Source organism: Platalea leucorodia (genome assembly GCF_965183815.1).
Source record: "Platalea leucorodia genome assembly, chromosome: Z".
Lineage (NCBI taxonomy): Eukaryota > Metazoa > Chordata > Aves > Pelecaniformes > Threskiornithidae > Platalea > Platalea leucorodia.
Window position 1 is genome coordinate 31539384 of NC_138858.1, and position 15996 is coordinate 31555379.

Here is a 15996-nt window from a genome sequence, read left to right on the forward strand (position 1 = left end):
CAGAGGAGGTTTTAGGTAAGAGCTTTCTTAAAATTGACCTTCGCATTCTGTGAAAAGTACTTATTAGGAGCAAATCCTGCAGATAAAAGCTGTTTGCTTATTGGAAGAACAGCGATTAACACCTATTTTGGTGGACTAATCCCACAAGCAGTAAGATACTTCAATTTTAGAGCTGGACAGAGGAAATTAATTTTTGGTGAAGAAAATTCATACTCTCTGTAGCCACAGACTTTGTGGTAAGGATGCTAGTTATTAGGATATGCATCTTTCATCTCAGTTCAATCATGACAGATTTCAATCTCAATTCAATCATGGCAGATTGAATACTCAGATGACTCAAATTTGAACTGATTAGCTGTATGTGAATAATCCTGTACTCTTCTGAGCTATCCATCAGCAACTTAGATAATCCCTTTGGGTGAACAACTCTGATAATACCCTTCTGCTGTGATTGGAAACTTTTCTGCTTACAGAAAGCTTTAAGGCTGGACTATAAGGAGGTACAGGTGTCGGAGGGGACTAATTAACAGAAGTATTTTGTAACGTGCCTTTTAATTGCAATAATTTTAACACAGGGGGAGAGGGTGAAGAATGCATAGAAAAGTGGTTTGGGGGAGAACTAATCAGAACACCTCATTAAATGGAGAATCTCGTCCTTCAGACTCGCCTAACAGGAAAGGCTGCTACAGCGGTGGTGTGAAAAGTGTTTGCAAAATGTGCCTTCACCTTGCATCCGCTTCCGCTTTTCTAATACCTGTTGTCAAACTCTCTTCCATTTCTACGCTATGATGGTAGCTTGACTGCACCTTCTGTGGTTACGTCAGAAAATTCATGTTAACTTGCTGTAGGACAGGTTCTGGAGCAGTAGAGATTATGCTGAAGGTGAAATTGCTTCAGTCCAAGCCAGCGCACTTCACTGAAGGCATATGACTAGAAGCCAGTGCAGTAACTGTCTGGGGAAGCACAGAGAAGGTAAGTTAGCTAGGCCAAAACAGTAAGTACATGGCTGTCTTGGGCAATATTTTCAAAATGGTGATTATGCTACTGCCAGAGCATAGATACTCTCTCTCTTCTCCTTCCCCACAGGTGATATTATGAGTAAAATGGATTTTGTTTCAAGCCACTGAGGCATAATTCTGCTGCTTGCAAGCTCTGACATTCACTTCTCCATTTTTCAATCATGCTCTTGAGACAGCAACAGGAGGGAAAAAAGACAAAGAAGAAAAGTACCAGCTTTCGGGAAGCATAATTTTGCCTATGAGTTTCTTTCTCATTTTTTGATATTGTATGGCCACCTCCACACTTTTGTATGTCTGATGAAAGCATTTCCATTTAGTCTAGATCCTAGAGGCTACCAAGTGAGACATGCAACTCTGTTAGGGCAACTCTAAATAAAAGAAAAATGTGGAAGGGGCATCTTTTACAGTTACCGCTTAGGTCTTGGTAAGCTCTGTCTTAAAAGATCATTCTTGGTGGGATATGTACAGTTTTCTTTGTGTCTGATCTAGGAGCAGCACTGACAAGCTCTGAAAAACACCTATTACTTGTTGTCAGTGGGAGGGGTAAAAAGACAGAAAGTCCTGCAGGGAGGGGAGCTTGTGGGTTGAACTCTGTGGTGACGGCATTATATGTGTAATGAATGTTCAGTCATGCACTGCGTCAGAACATCACAATGTCCAAATAGCACTTGTGCTAGTTAAAGTTCAGTTGTGACATTTTTATAAGACAGATTTGTTAGGATGATTTGTAGTATATCTGTAGCAATAGATGTTAGGTGTGAGTGCTAATCTCACTCCTGGAAGAGTAAGATTATTATATATACACACACCAAGAAGAGTGCCCAGGCCTACATTCCCCATGTACTACAGAGTATAGAAACAGTGGCGTTTGTGGAGGTAGCAATAAGGAGACCCACGGAGAAAATGTTTTATTATAAACTGGTATTGATCAAGGATATACCCTCAAGAAAACAATGGCCAAAAGCAGCTCTTTAGATCAGAGCGAGCGGTGGCTGGGAGCCCACAGAAGTGAAGTGGCCAGGAGCCTGTCACGGCTGGCCACCCCTCTGCACAGCTATGCGGCTGTTGGGGGGGCCCCTTGTGCACACCAGGGGTAGACTGGTGTCTTTGTACATTTGCCCTCATGCTGTATGTCTGCCAGATTGTCCACACTCACCCCGCTCCTCTCTGCATTGGCTTGGCCGCGCTTCCCTGGCAGCCTCCGCTGTGCTGTTCACAAACAAACATCAATACTCCTTTAACAGTGAGCCCATGATGAAAATCTGCAGGGTCCTTGTGGAGTGCGATCCATCTGAGGTACCCAGTGCTTAACTATGGATGAGCCAGCAGGATTAAGGGCTTGATTCCAGTGATCATCGCTTCATGCCAGTGACAGACCCCATTACACAAAATTTGACGGGCTCAGTAGGGCGCCTGTGTTTGCAGGCTGCATCGAAAGTCACACCATTTGAGAACAAATGTCATGCTCCTTCTTACCTTGCTTCTAACCTGCAACCACTCTGCTCCTTCAAAGTTACATACATGTTTTCCAGTCCTAAACTGTCTCCATGGGTAAGAAAAAAAGTTGCTTTAGCCAGTGATGAACGTAAATGTATTCTGACTGGTCATCCCTCAGCACCATCAGGGCACACAATTCTCTTCCCTGTGTCTAGAAATGCAGTTTTGATTAGGTATAAAATACTATGCATCTGCAAGCTGGGTCTACATCAAAATATGTATGAGTTTTGATTATTATTCTCTTTTTCTTTTAACATCACCAAAGTGAAAAACACAGGAAAAAAAATAACCCTTATGGCTTGTTCATCTGTCAGCATTCAGAAGGTGCCCGATTCAGTAAGGCTTCCTGAGAGGTTTGTTTAAGTATGTGTATTTAGAAGCACATACACAGATTCAGAGCATGTCTGCAGGAATGGGTTTCTACTGCAGAATTTCTGAGCGCTGAATGTAAAAATCTACTTCATCATTCACACCACAAGTGTATTATCCACTATTTTAACCTTGTTATTTGTGACTTAAATAATGTATGTAATGTTTTTTAAAGAAAACATCGACAATAAATCAGGGCTAAATTAGACAGCCTAGAAAATGTTATTCCCATTTCTTTTGGAAATGTGTTCGTCAGGTTGTTAATAAAAATACTGCTTCCTCATCCTTCGCTATTAATGTCAGTAACGAGTTTTCCCTTGAAACAGTGTCAAGATCTTGTTCTCGTCTTTTCTAAGTAACGATGTATGGATTCAAAGTGAAGAAGAGCCGCTGTGAAAAGATCTGGCTTTTTCCATAGTATGTAGAGCATCTTAGGAGAACAGGCTATGACACAGCGCACAAGCTCCTTAACAGCTTCTTACCCAGCAAGAGGGTGATGGGGGGTGGGAGGGGACCCAAGGTAAAGCTACACCATCTGGGGCTGGCCTTGTCACAGGAAGAAAGTGGCAGCTGCATAAATAGTTTTTCTTCTTAATTTTCAGTTTCACAGTACAAATAAAGAAGGAACATCTGTTTCAGCTTGCAGAGTTAAATAAGCATTACAGGCAGATGGTTTTTAAGACTTGAAATTTACGGTAAGACGTGTTCATGAAAAGAGGGTGTAACTAATAGGCAAGGAGATGGATATTACAGAATCCTATTACCCTTCTTTTCCCTCCCCAGGCCCACAGGTTTACACAGAAAAGAGCAATTTGGTCAGAAATTGCTGAATAGCTGTTGAGACATTGTAAGGAAAATACAGGAAATTATCAAAATCTTCACTCACCTGACTGAAACACGGAGTAAAAACTTAACCGTGCTTATTTTCATGGCATTTTCTTCACTGACCCAGCTTTCGAAGAAAGAGCTGCTATGAGAGAACTTGACTGAAGCTTCTGTTTTCACACCTTTTCAGATTTCAGTAAAATCTCCCATTGATTTCCTCTGCCTTAAGTCTTCCCCTGGCAAGAGCAATGCTATTAGTTCATGAACCATTTGAATAGTTTTTGACAAGTCATAGGCATATCCCTATCAAAAGGTGCATTGTTTGCATTCATGTAATGAAATTCTTGCCTTTATGGATTTTTATCCTCTGTTCCAAAGTCTGTGTTTTGGAGAACCGCCTTTGTGCCTGTGGTACAGAAGAATGAAGTGACTCATTTGTATCCCACAGGGAGCTGGACTAGAAAATCTCAACATCCACAGATTCTCAGGTCTGTGCAAACATTTTTCTCACCTTATGAGAGCTATAAACATGTTGTGGCTCTACAAGCCCAACTCTCCCTGACTTACTTCTGCTCTTTTTTTTTGGTTTTTGTTTTTGTTTGCTTGTTTTGTTCACAGGATTTATTTGGGTTATTTTGTCTACATTAGATTCTTGTAAAGACTAAACCCTGCCATTTTTATTTGAGAAAGATTTCCTCTGTGGTACATCCCTTTCTCTGCTGATCTGTTCTCCCTTCTCCTGTTAGCTCCATGGCCTTTCCTCCATCGTACAAGATGGAAGAACAGGTTGTAGAGCTTGAACAGCTCCACCATGCTGCTGTGGGGTTCCGAGCTGCTGGATCATTTCCCTTCTCTGTTCCCTGGCGTGCAGACGGATTTCTCCGCAGGCTGTCTCCCTGGCCACTCACCCAGACAACTTCCCTCTCTTTTGTCCAGCGGTCACTGATCTGCCTCACTGCAGGGACTTTCGTCCAGGGTTTATAAAATGGAAAAGAGAACAGATCACACTGGAGTTCTTCTAACTAAATGTGCCCCAGTAGTCCCCGCTGTGGAAACAAAGCATTGGCCTCATCTCTTCCACCTCAGAGGTTTCCTTGAAGGCTTGCCGTCTTGAAGTCAGAGACTTTAGGACCAAGAGGAGTTGCTAATTACAGAGTCTGACCTCCTGTATATTAGTATGTTCTTCCTCCTTCAAGGGAAACGACAATTTTCAGAAGGGCCTCCAGTCTTCACTAGGAAAACTGAGACATGGAATTTCCATTACACAGTTTTGTGAATTTGTTCTAGCATTTAATCACTTACTGTTTAAAAACAAGTACTTTACTTGGTCAGCTTTCAGCTCCTGGTTCTTACAGTGCTAGAGAGCCCTGTGGGATCCAATACATTTCCACCCCATGAGTAATACATGAACAACCTCAAAGGAAAAAGATTTCCGCTTTGGGATCAGAAAGCCTTATCTGACACACAGAGGAAAAGAAATGGTCTTCTAGCTGAATCCTCTGAGTTTTAAAAAGTGGAGCAAGAAAGCAAACTATTTGCTAACACTCAAAATCAAAGCATCTTGCTGATAGGCATTAAAATGTATGGCCTGCTTCAAAACTGATGGCACATCATGCTACTAAATGGACAATGGGCATGTTCTTATAAAGTCTTGGGGCTATGGGTTGCACAAGAGAAAATCTTGACATACAGCTCCACTCCTATGAAGCTTAAAGACTGTATTCTTCAAGGAAGCAGACCTACTGTTATGTTTACTTAGCAGCATTGTGGGGTTTTCTTTCATCAACCTTCCACTGGTGAAAGCCCTGACTGTGTTTCATTATAGAAGGTGTCTACCAGTGCTACTACAAAGACTATTTCCAACACAAAGACAGCATTAGCTTAAGAGTAGGAGTTCTGGGGTCTAGATACTACTTTTTAGTTCCTTGCTTTCAAAGAAGCACGGCAGGGAATACAAATTAGGAAAAAAATGGGGGGAAAGTCACAGAGATACAAAAGCACGCAACAGAAGAAACAGATGTAGCTGTGCCAGTGTTTCAAATATCTCCTTATATTTAAAATATTTAAAACTATTTTAAAATATTATTCTTTATCCCACTAACATTTTATAGGGAACAAAAAAAATTCACAACCCTTGCCAGCATATTTTTGCAGCACTAGCTCATATAACAAACCAAGAAATGCAGATGCTAAGGATTTCAGTATCTCTCTCTCACCTATTGCCATTCTCATGACAGTCCACTCCTGCTCGTGTTACTGCAGCTGCTAGCCAAATATTAAACTCGGCAAGCTGCGTGTGTGGCATAATATGTTAGTTTCACTTTTGGAGGGAAGCAGAAAAGTGGCGGTTCCTAGTAAAGCAGCCTCCTTTGCAATCTTTTCAGCTTGCTTCCTCTGCCACTTACTGAAGAGTAGCCCATCCATCAATCAGTAGAATATTTATTTGTTGCCTGCTGCAGCATCTCTTCTACACAAAGTGGCTCCCATCTTCACAATTTCTGCTGACTGAAGATGCCTCCAGCTGGGTTTGCTGGTAGCTCTAGGCTTTCCACCTATGGCTGACTCAACTGTGTAGTGGCAGAGGAAGCAGAGGAGAAGACATTCAAAACCGGGAGGGATGGACTCGCATGGCTCACCTCAGACGCCCAGGTTTGCCCCCCCAGGTCTAGCTGTGCCCAGGGTGGCACCAGGGCCGCAGGGCGTTCTTGTGGCTTCTCTGGCCCTGGAAATGCCAGATTCAACAGTGCCCGGCACTGGACAGGGCATTTAGCAAAAACGATGAAAAACAGCGTTCCTTCATTTCTGTGGATGAGAGCTGGTTGTACTCTTTCAAGCAATTAGGTAAACACTTCTAATTGGTTTGGTCCTTCACATGAAATTTGCCTTGGGAATGACATATTTTGAAGCCACCCCCTGCGAGGATGAAACTGAGCTAACTGCTGTTTCTGCCTCACATAGAACTACCTCAGCGATATCTTTTATAATCCCACAGAAGGCAGGTTAGGAAGCTCGACAGCTAGTGATGCACATCCCTTTGCCTAAGGGAGAACTTCCATGCTTTATTTTGCATGTCTGCCTTGGTGTGAGGGAACACTTGCTGGAACTGCTTAGCTAAAAACCTTCCTCCTCCAAGAAGAGGAGTTTGTGGGACTTATTTCTAACTCCTGAAATGCTCTCCCTGAGAGCTCCAATATGTGGTTTATTTCCATTATGCTACAAAAAGCGGAATGAGGAACCAATGTTTTTAAATGTAATAGTTGCTGGGTGCCTGTTTTTTGGAAACAGGAAATGAAAACAGCTGAATTTGATTTATTGTTTTAATTACAAAGAACAGACCTAACCGATGTGACTGGAGTTCAAAAATAAAGGAGGAGAAAAAGAAGAGCAACTGACACAAGTTTGATGTTGTTTGTACCAATGTAATTCCAGAGCAACAGTGAAAGTTACTAGTTTATTAAAATTATGTAAAGTCTGACACCACAATTAATTAATTAAAGTGGTGTTACCCCAGTGGTGGCCTGTGGGACAGAGCTCTCTTTTTATACAAAGTGCCTCTTAGCTGGTTTGCACAGGTACCTTGCAGGTAACCAGACAGGGAAATTTACTTCTTTGTGAAACCCCTGTGCTTCTGCTAGTTTTAACTGAAATTGGCCAAAAGATTCAAAAGCAAACCAGCTATGCTAAAGATAGTTAATAATTTATTTTTAACCTAAAAAGTTTTGATGTTACAGTTTTGCCAGTGTGCACATTTGATACCAATATTGATACCTAGATGCTTCCTGAAGTAACTTACTTTTTCAGAAATATTGATAAAGCAACGCGTCTCATACTGACTCTCATTTGAGCAATAGTTAGCACTTTTGAAAAATCAGCACAACACATATTTTTATACTTTTATTTCAAACCAAAATATGTTTCTAATTTTAAATTAAGCTCTGCTCATCCTTCTCCAGAACTGTGAATCAAAACACAACCTGCTATTACTTTGTACGATCAGAAGTAAAACTGAGTAGAAACAAAAGTGAAACTCAGTGTCTTTGCTTCACTGTCTAATACTAAGATGAGAATACCAAGTGGAAAAACTAACTACAAACAAATGAAATGTTTCACTTTGAATTTACTGTAAGCAATTTGAAGAGTTTTAGAAACCGTTCATAAAAGGTTCTTGTTCATATATTTGTGTCTGTATTAAAGGTTCTTGCTCTTCAAGGTCTCTGGTGATTGATGTGAATACAGTAGGCAGTTTGGAAAATGTACAAGATATAGATAAACTTGGTTCAGTTTTATGACATTGTCACGAATGAGCAGTTAGGTCACTTAAATAATCGCTGCCAAGGATATTTGCAGAAGTGATTTTAATAGGAATTTATAAAAGGGTGATTTAACAAAGTTCAATGGCAAGGTTAACTCTTACTTATTAAATGAATGGGAGAGAGAAAGAGTGAGGCGGGGGGGGAATTGAGATGAAGAAAATACCAGGGGGGTAAAGGAGGCCCTCCCGTTGAGTCATGAGGTGCAGAATGGACCCCCTTGCTTTCTAAACTTCTTCTCAGAGAGGAGCCTAGGTGCGGCTGGATCCAGTCCTAGTCTCAGACTTGGTCAGCGGTTTACGTCTAAGGATGACATACGTTTAGCAGCAGTTTAAGGTTTGCTCACAGTAAGGACAGAATCACAAGAATTTAGCAGTAACTAATCATTGGTTACTCTAGCATCTACAAAGTGATTAGATGGGGTTTACTACAATATTCGAAATGATTCACACACACGCACCATAGGCCTAATAAAGGTACCTAGTAATTTGTCGCGAGCTTGGTAAAATACTCATTATACGTGCAGATAAAGGTACCTATTAAAAATTCCCTCGGGTTCAGTGAAATGCAATATGCGCAGATAAAGGTACCTGGTAAAAATTCCCCTCCAGTTCAGTGAAATGCTCACTTCAAATGATTGTCTCAACATGTGAAGGTTGAGCCTCAAGGAGCGAAGGGCGCTGGAGATCAGCCCAGGTCCTGTTGCCAGGCCTCTGTATGCAAACTTAAGAGTTCGCAGCTCTGAGAGGCATCCCACTTGGAGGGAGATACTGGCGCAGCCCGCTGTGGTCCAGGAGAGCTCAAAGGGTCTCCTGTGGTACTGGTGTTTATAGGGTTGTGAGATGACCGACTTTAGGCATCAGTCAGTTTCCATTCTGGCCACAGCTCCGGTCTGTAATTGTTGCGTTCTCATCAATCTCAGCAAGGCAGGTACGATCCTCCCGTACCGATCCGCCTGAGTTGTGATCCACAATGAGGTGTTCCCGTGCTGTCACGGGGATGACTGATGATCCCAGGTGGGACTGAGGCATTCTTGTTCCCCAGCTCAGCCATGCAGGAGTGCCTGGTACGGGCCAAGGGCCGCTTCACCGCCGGACTCACTGCTCAAAGGCCAAGCCTTGACAGGAGTCCCTGTGATCGCAAAGCGGTCCAGAGGAGGGGGGGGGGGGGATGCACCGCCACAGACATTAACTTCCATATTGCATTCTAGTAGCCTAGTAATTGTATCTTAAGCGTACATAAAAATGCAAAAAAAATCATTAAAAAATATCATTAAGGTTGAGTTCTCCAGTGAGGAAATTCCAAAATTTCAACAGTTGACCTTAAAGGGATTTAGTCACCTTGTTCTGTTGTCTTTTGTCCTTTTAGTTTCTAGCTGTATCACACTCACATCCTGTCACACTGCGTAAGGTAGATTAAATTACACAAACAGATTAAATAATAAAAAAAACACAACAGGACAAAAATTACTGACTGAAATGAATTTATATAAACATTAACTTTTGAAGTTTCCTGACTTTCACAGATAGGTAAGTGCTGCCAAACAAATTCAGGAAGGTTAACTTTCCATAATAATGCAAAGCAAAAGCACCTTGACAGAGCTGCAGTTCATTGCATTTAAAATCATTAATCAGTACATATTTAACTTCTAGAAACCTTAATTTGAAAAATCCTTAACAGAGGTTTCCATCTAAATGTCCACGGGTATCTTGAAACACAAGAAAAAATTCCAATGTATGTACATATGTGAAAATACCTATTTCAAATAAGAAACTTACTTTTCACAAACTGATGCCAGGTCCACCCAAGTCATTATGCAGTCCTGAACACTGCACAGGCTGAAGTCCTGGAGAAGGTATTTACCTGAACCTGGGCTGGAAACTTTTAATTTTGCATTAGAGTACTTCTGGTCAATTTCTGAGTCCCTTTAAATGTTTGGAAACCCCAAGGCTGAAAGCAGAAATATTAGTTTGTGTATAGGAGGGAAGTAGGCTGTTCCCCATGCTTGACTAACATAAGAAAGGCTGAGGTGATTTTGCTTAGATTTTTCAAAAGAAAAAAAAGGAACCCCGGTCCCTCCAAAATCTGTTACGAGAGGTTTTCAAGTTAGTAGACTTCCCTACTCCCAAGGGGTTTTCAAATACATTTTGGGGGGAGTTATAATCTATTTTCATGGTCATAGGTAGACGCAGAAAGGCACAACTTTGGCTCCTCTTTATTATGAATATAAATACATTCAATTTATATAACAGTATGACCAAAACCCATATGAAAGCATGTATCATTGTCTTTAGGCACCGGTTAAACACAGAGGATATCCTGCTCTAAAGATGAAATAGTCTTAGGTGAAAACACAACAAAAAAACCCAAGATGTATACAAGCAAAATTTGATTAGGAAATAAAGTGTAACTCAATGGAGACCTATACCGATGGACTCCAGAAGCATCTGTATTGCAGTCACTAGGAGTTTTGACTGCAGAGCCACCGGCAAACACTGCAAGCTGAGGTTTGCAGCGTCTACGCTTCAAGGTTCTCCTTCAACTCAGGCTGCAGTTTTACTGATTTTGGTTTGTTCCATTCTGTTAGCAGATTTTGTTAAGGAAGGAGAACCTCAGACTTTTCCTACTGACTCTTTTCCTCACTGGTGGTGCTAGCATACGTATCTTTACTCCGACACTAAGCAAAAAGCTCTGAAAGTCACAGAGTGACAGTAAATTTGTGGTTCCCTGTAATGCCGTTTATACCACGCCATTTCCCATCAGTGGACTGTATTTCAAAATTTATTTTCAAGAAGTTCTACAGTTAAGACAATTGCTTGCACTTACTTGCCTGCCTGCTTTTTCCAGCTGCATAACTGTTGGCTGCATGCTAGGTTTTATCCTATAATAGGAGAAAGGCGTGTGTTCCTTAAAAGGAAATCCCATTTTGCTGCTCAGTTGTGACTCAACGAACTTGGCAAGAAATTAATTTACTCCATCTCCAGATTAGATCCACACCAACCTGTGCTAAGCTACATGGATGAGAGGGTTCAAAGGCTTGAATAGAGCCACAGGCAGTATGGAGATGGGTGCGGGCATTGCTGTTCACATGAGGCAATCAGCCTCAGTAAAGAGTGAAGAAAAAAATTACTTAATCTTTCTCTATTTGCAGAAAACCTATCATAAACTATTGAAACCAACAAAACCAGAATAACTCAATTTGAAAGATAGAGATGAAGATCTTACGCGCTATGTGTGGCTGATCTGTGTATATGCTACCGATACAGGTAAGCAATACAGCAATACCACTAAGTCATCTTTTTTTAATCCAAGTTTCATTGGCACTGCACATCTGGCACACACACACCCCCCATCATCCAAACCAGGAATCTGTCAGGTAGAGTGATATTCCCGATTGCTGTAGGCTATAAAGCAGACTTCTTCACTGTTGTCTTCTTGTACTGCTTGGGGGGAATCCCAGAGAGCTGTTGGAAAGTGGCAGCTTACCGAGCCCCTGGAGAATGCTACAGAAGGGAAACGGGGCAGTTACGGATACAGAGGAGGGGGGAGCATTATCCGATTTTGTTCTTTTCTGGTTTATAGAAGTCCTTGTCCTGCACTAGTCACGGTAGTGTCTGATGCTTTTCAGCTGCTCACCAACTGAACTGATGCCTGTTCTTGCGGGTTTTTTTTCCTGGGGGTGTTTTGGGGTTGTTTTTGTTTTCTGTTTTTCCCTCTGGGATTGTTGTATGATGCAGCCTTTTGTACCTGATCAGGAACACAGGGGGCTGTTAGAAAAGGTAGTGTCAAAGCAGTGCAACTTCCACCAGGAGCAGTGTTCAGGGTAGAACTTAAGTGTCTGGGGAAGAACATTTTTCATTCTTAGGTACATGCTCCAAAAGCATTCTTTGCAGAAATGTATTATGGCCTTTTCTTAGGTGCTCACTACCGTCTCTCAGAGGAACAGTTATCAAGTGAATGTCTAGAAGAGGACAAACTTACGCCTACCACTGGGACCCTCAAAGCCAAGAGATGACTTTTTTCTCTAGTGTTTTTTTTTCCAACAGTGGATGAATTAGAAGTGTGTCCTTTCAGGAGCTGAATCATATGCAAACCCGTATTTACAGGTGCTTGTTCCTCTCTTCTCCTCCAGGAAGGAGGTATTCACTCATATCACTCAAGGAAAGAGGTTTCAGAGAATGACTATCAATAACGAAAAAGTTTCCTTCAAGAGTGTTCTTTGTGCCATATATTTAAAGAAAAAGCATGTTTTTTCCAACCGAAACATGTTTTTCTCTAAGGCTAGGCCTACACAAAGAGAAGGAGAAAAATGATTACAACATATGTACTTATCTTTAAACATGAAGAATTTTACACCCTACTCCAAAAGTAGCAGGAAAAGTGAAATACGTGCAGACAGACTGGCTTCACAGATTTGACTTAAATGAGTAACTTCCTTAGCCTTGTTCTAATTCGCACAGGTTTTGCAAGTAATTCTCCCCACCCTGAATACAGAATGTGCTTTGATTTTAGTTTCAGCTGGAAATGATAAATCTAAATCTCTAAATGAGAAGTTTTGAAGTAACTACAACAAAACTGCTTCTATAATTTTTAGCCGTTTGAATATGAAAATGAAACAAAATCTATTTCCTGCTCTCTATGCTAATCTCAAAATTTGGAACACAGAGGTAATCAACAAAGTAAAATTAAGCCTTTTGCACAGATGGCCAGTTTTGTAACTTGCTTGGAAAAGCAAACTAACTCTGAAGGGAAGTTGTTACAACAGTTGTAAAAATCACGTTTCATGTATAATTAATGGTATTTTTATCCATTATTTGGGGGTACATTTACTAAGTTTAGTGTTTTACATCCCTTTAAGATTCTGTGGTTATGTCTGTGTTACTACACCCTAAACATATTTGCATTTGACATCGTGTGAATATGTGAAATTAAGTGTGTAAACAGGATGTAGATAAATGATACTTCAATCCTTTTAATTTCCCACATGTCACAGGCTGACACATGTATCCAAGTGTATTAACATGCAAATGTATGGAGACTGCGTATGGTCGTTTAGCAAAGAAAAAGGACAGGGGGTGCTTAAATGGTAGTAAGATGCACACCTGAGATGCTGACAGTTTTTGGGTGCCGATGCCTTTGAAAGGACTTGTTAAAAATCAACAGAGTAGCAGAAACACTGTTGAAAGTAATGAACAACCCTGAACAGACTAGTGAAAAAGGGTATTTCATAGGACAATAGTGTTTCTTGCTATACTACGCTAAAATGTGGTTGTACTAATTATAATAGAAGACAAACAAAAGTAAAAATGCCTGGTATCATTAGATAAGCTGTAATGTTTGGAGTCCTAACATAGACTGGACTTTCACAATCTTGTCAACTGATGGTGTGCTTTATCAGCCAAGAGTCTGGCAAGTTTGGCAGGTCCAACTAAACCTGACCCTGACAAAATGTTGAAACTTAACAAGGATTTCCCATCTATTTCAGTAGCACTCTTTGCATTTGCAGGGATCCGTCCACAGAGGTCTCGATGAGCAGGGTCTCAGATACGCAGTGAGCACAACCACCGTAGTACGCTACTCTCCTAGTTGTTGAGGTGGTCTGGATACCGGTGGTGTATTAGGTCATCATGTTTGGGAGGCATCAGAACATTTTGATTTTGCAGTTTGCTTCCTTTCCTTGTTTTCGAGAAGTTTTCAGTGTCACTGCAGTACCTGCTTGTGTGAGTTTTCCACACTGCAGGCTGAAAAGCAAGAGACATTAAAAACGAAAAGCAAATTATTAGAGGATGTAATACCACAGAAACTTTCAGTGAGATCGGGGACTAGATATACCAGAAGAAAACATGCTGTAACTGACTTTATTTCAAAATCACCAGGTATCCTTTAAACTGCACGCTCAAGGAAACCAACCATGCAAAACAATGTACGCACCGAGTTAAATTCTAGTTCTGAATTGGCCTAGATTTTGTTTTCTGTAAGATGTTGTTATATGACATGGGCATACTCTTTTCTTCTGCACACAGAGTAAAGAAACACATATAACACGGGAGAAATGACAGTGATGTGCTTGTCCTTAAGGAATTATATTTGACAGCAGCAAATTGTTAGCCGACAGTTAAGAGCTTGCTTTGAAATCACTGAAAGTTATCAGCATGAGCCCGTTGGTAGTTTTGAGACTCATCATCTATCAAACTTTTACATGGCTTTTTAGTTCTTCCCTGTTCCAACTTCTGTTCTTCCTTTGTCTCCTGGGTAAAGACTTCACAGTACGTATCTGTAATCGAGTCCTCCAACTCTGGTGTTCTTGACTTGCCATCTCTTCAGGTCAGCAGTCAAGCTCCTTCTGTTTTATGCTCGTCTGTAACAGACAATGTAGTTCCACAGCTTTCCGATGAAGCATGTTTACTTGGCACGGACAAGAAAATAAGGAACAAACTCATCACATAAGGTGTTACAGAAAAGCGCACATTTGCAAGGTTGGAACTGTGCAATAAATCCTGGGAGCTGGGGCAGAACTAGCACACGCCCGCATTCCTTAAAAAACACCAACCCGTGCGTTTTTCCTTTGGCCCAGCTAACACAGGGGCTACTGTGAAGCGAGACCACAGCAGAGATGCCCCGCTTCTGTTTACCACGGCCGAACAAGGCGACGTCTGTCCCTGGCGCGCGCGCCCGCCGCCCCGGGCCCTCTGCCTCGCTTCAGGCCAGCTTCCGCCTCACAGCGGCTCCCGCCGGTGAGGGCAGGCGGCCCTTGCTCCCCGCAGGGACCGGGGGCCGGGAAGGGGGCAGGAAGCAGCAACCGCCCGCACAGGAGCGGTTCCCCTTCCCGCACTTACGCGCCCCTGCTGCCCTCGGGGGTGCCCAGGAGGGGAGCTGCCGTCCCCAGGGGCGCGCTGCTCCCCGCTCGCCCTGTGGCCGCTGACAGCCAGCCCCCCCCGGCGGCTTCCCTGAGGCGAGTGGCACCCCGCCGCCGCGGCGGGGGCCCACCCCGGGGCGGCGGTGCGCGGGCCCGGGCGGGCGGCCTCCCCCCTCCGCGCGGCCGCGCCCCGGCCGCGGAGCGGTCCCCGGGCCCGGCCCCGCCCCGGCCCGCGCCTCGCAGCTGCGTGATGACGCGCGGACGGCGGGAGCGCTGGCGGCTCGCGTCCCGCCCAGCCGGGAGGCGGCCGCCCCGCCCCTCCCCTCCGCTCCCCCGCGCGGGAGGGCGGGGCGGCCGCGCGCAGGCAGCGGGCAGAGCGCGGCTCGGCACGCCGCCGCCGCTGCCGGTGCTGCCGCCGCCGCCGCCGCCGCCGCCGCGTCCCCCGGCGCCGTGCATGGGGAGGGAGCGGGCGCCGAGGGGGAAGCTGCCTGCGCGCGCCGGGCTGCCCAGCCGCCGCCGCCGCCGTCGTAGGGGTGAGTGGGGGCCAGCGCCGCCCGGCGGCCGTTGCCCGCCGGCCGCAACGGCCGGGGCGGGGGGGGCTGAGGGGGTGGGGGTAGCGGTTACACCGCGGCGTGTCCCGCGTCCTGCCCCGCCGCCGGGGAGCGCCGCCGGCCGGCCCGGCCGCCCGAGAGCCGCGTGTGGCGGCTGCCCCTGCCCGCGGCCTCTGCGTGCGGGGGGCCGAGAGGGTGGGGGTGCGCGGCGGGGCTGGCGCTAGGCAACGCGGCGGCCGGGGCCCGGGGGGGCGGCGGGCAGCGCTCGGCGGGACGGCCGCCGCTCCGTGGGCCGTGCCTGGGGAGGGAGCGGGGCAGGAGGGCTGCGGGTGGGCACGGGGGGCCCTCCGTGCCTGGCGGTGCGCCTACCGGTCGCTGCGGCGTGCCCCCCGCGTCAGCCGCGCTGCCCGGGGGCTGGCCGGGCGCCGGGAGGGCCCGCAGGTCCGCCGTCCCGCTTCGGGCCGCCGCACCGCGCTGGAGGTGGTGTATTTTTGCTGGGGAACTTCCTCGAGAATACTTACTTGTGCCGTTAAAAAGAAAAAAAAAAAAAATCATCTCGTTGCCGAAGG

At 44.5% G+C, this 15996-nt stretch overlaps 1 protein-coding gene across 1 annotated transcript in view; it reads left to right on the top strand.

Moving 5' to 3' along the window:
* Positions 1–15261: 15261 nt before the first annotated feature.
* Positions 15262–15996, top strand: part of JAK2 (Janus kinase 2) — a 93531-nt gene continuing 92796 nt past the window's right edge. Inside the window, exon 1 of the mRNA XM_082337263.1 lies at positions 15262–15409. The gene's annotated coding sequence lies outside the window, so the exon portion shown is untranslated. The remainder of the gene's footprint in view (positions 15410–15996) is intronic.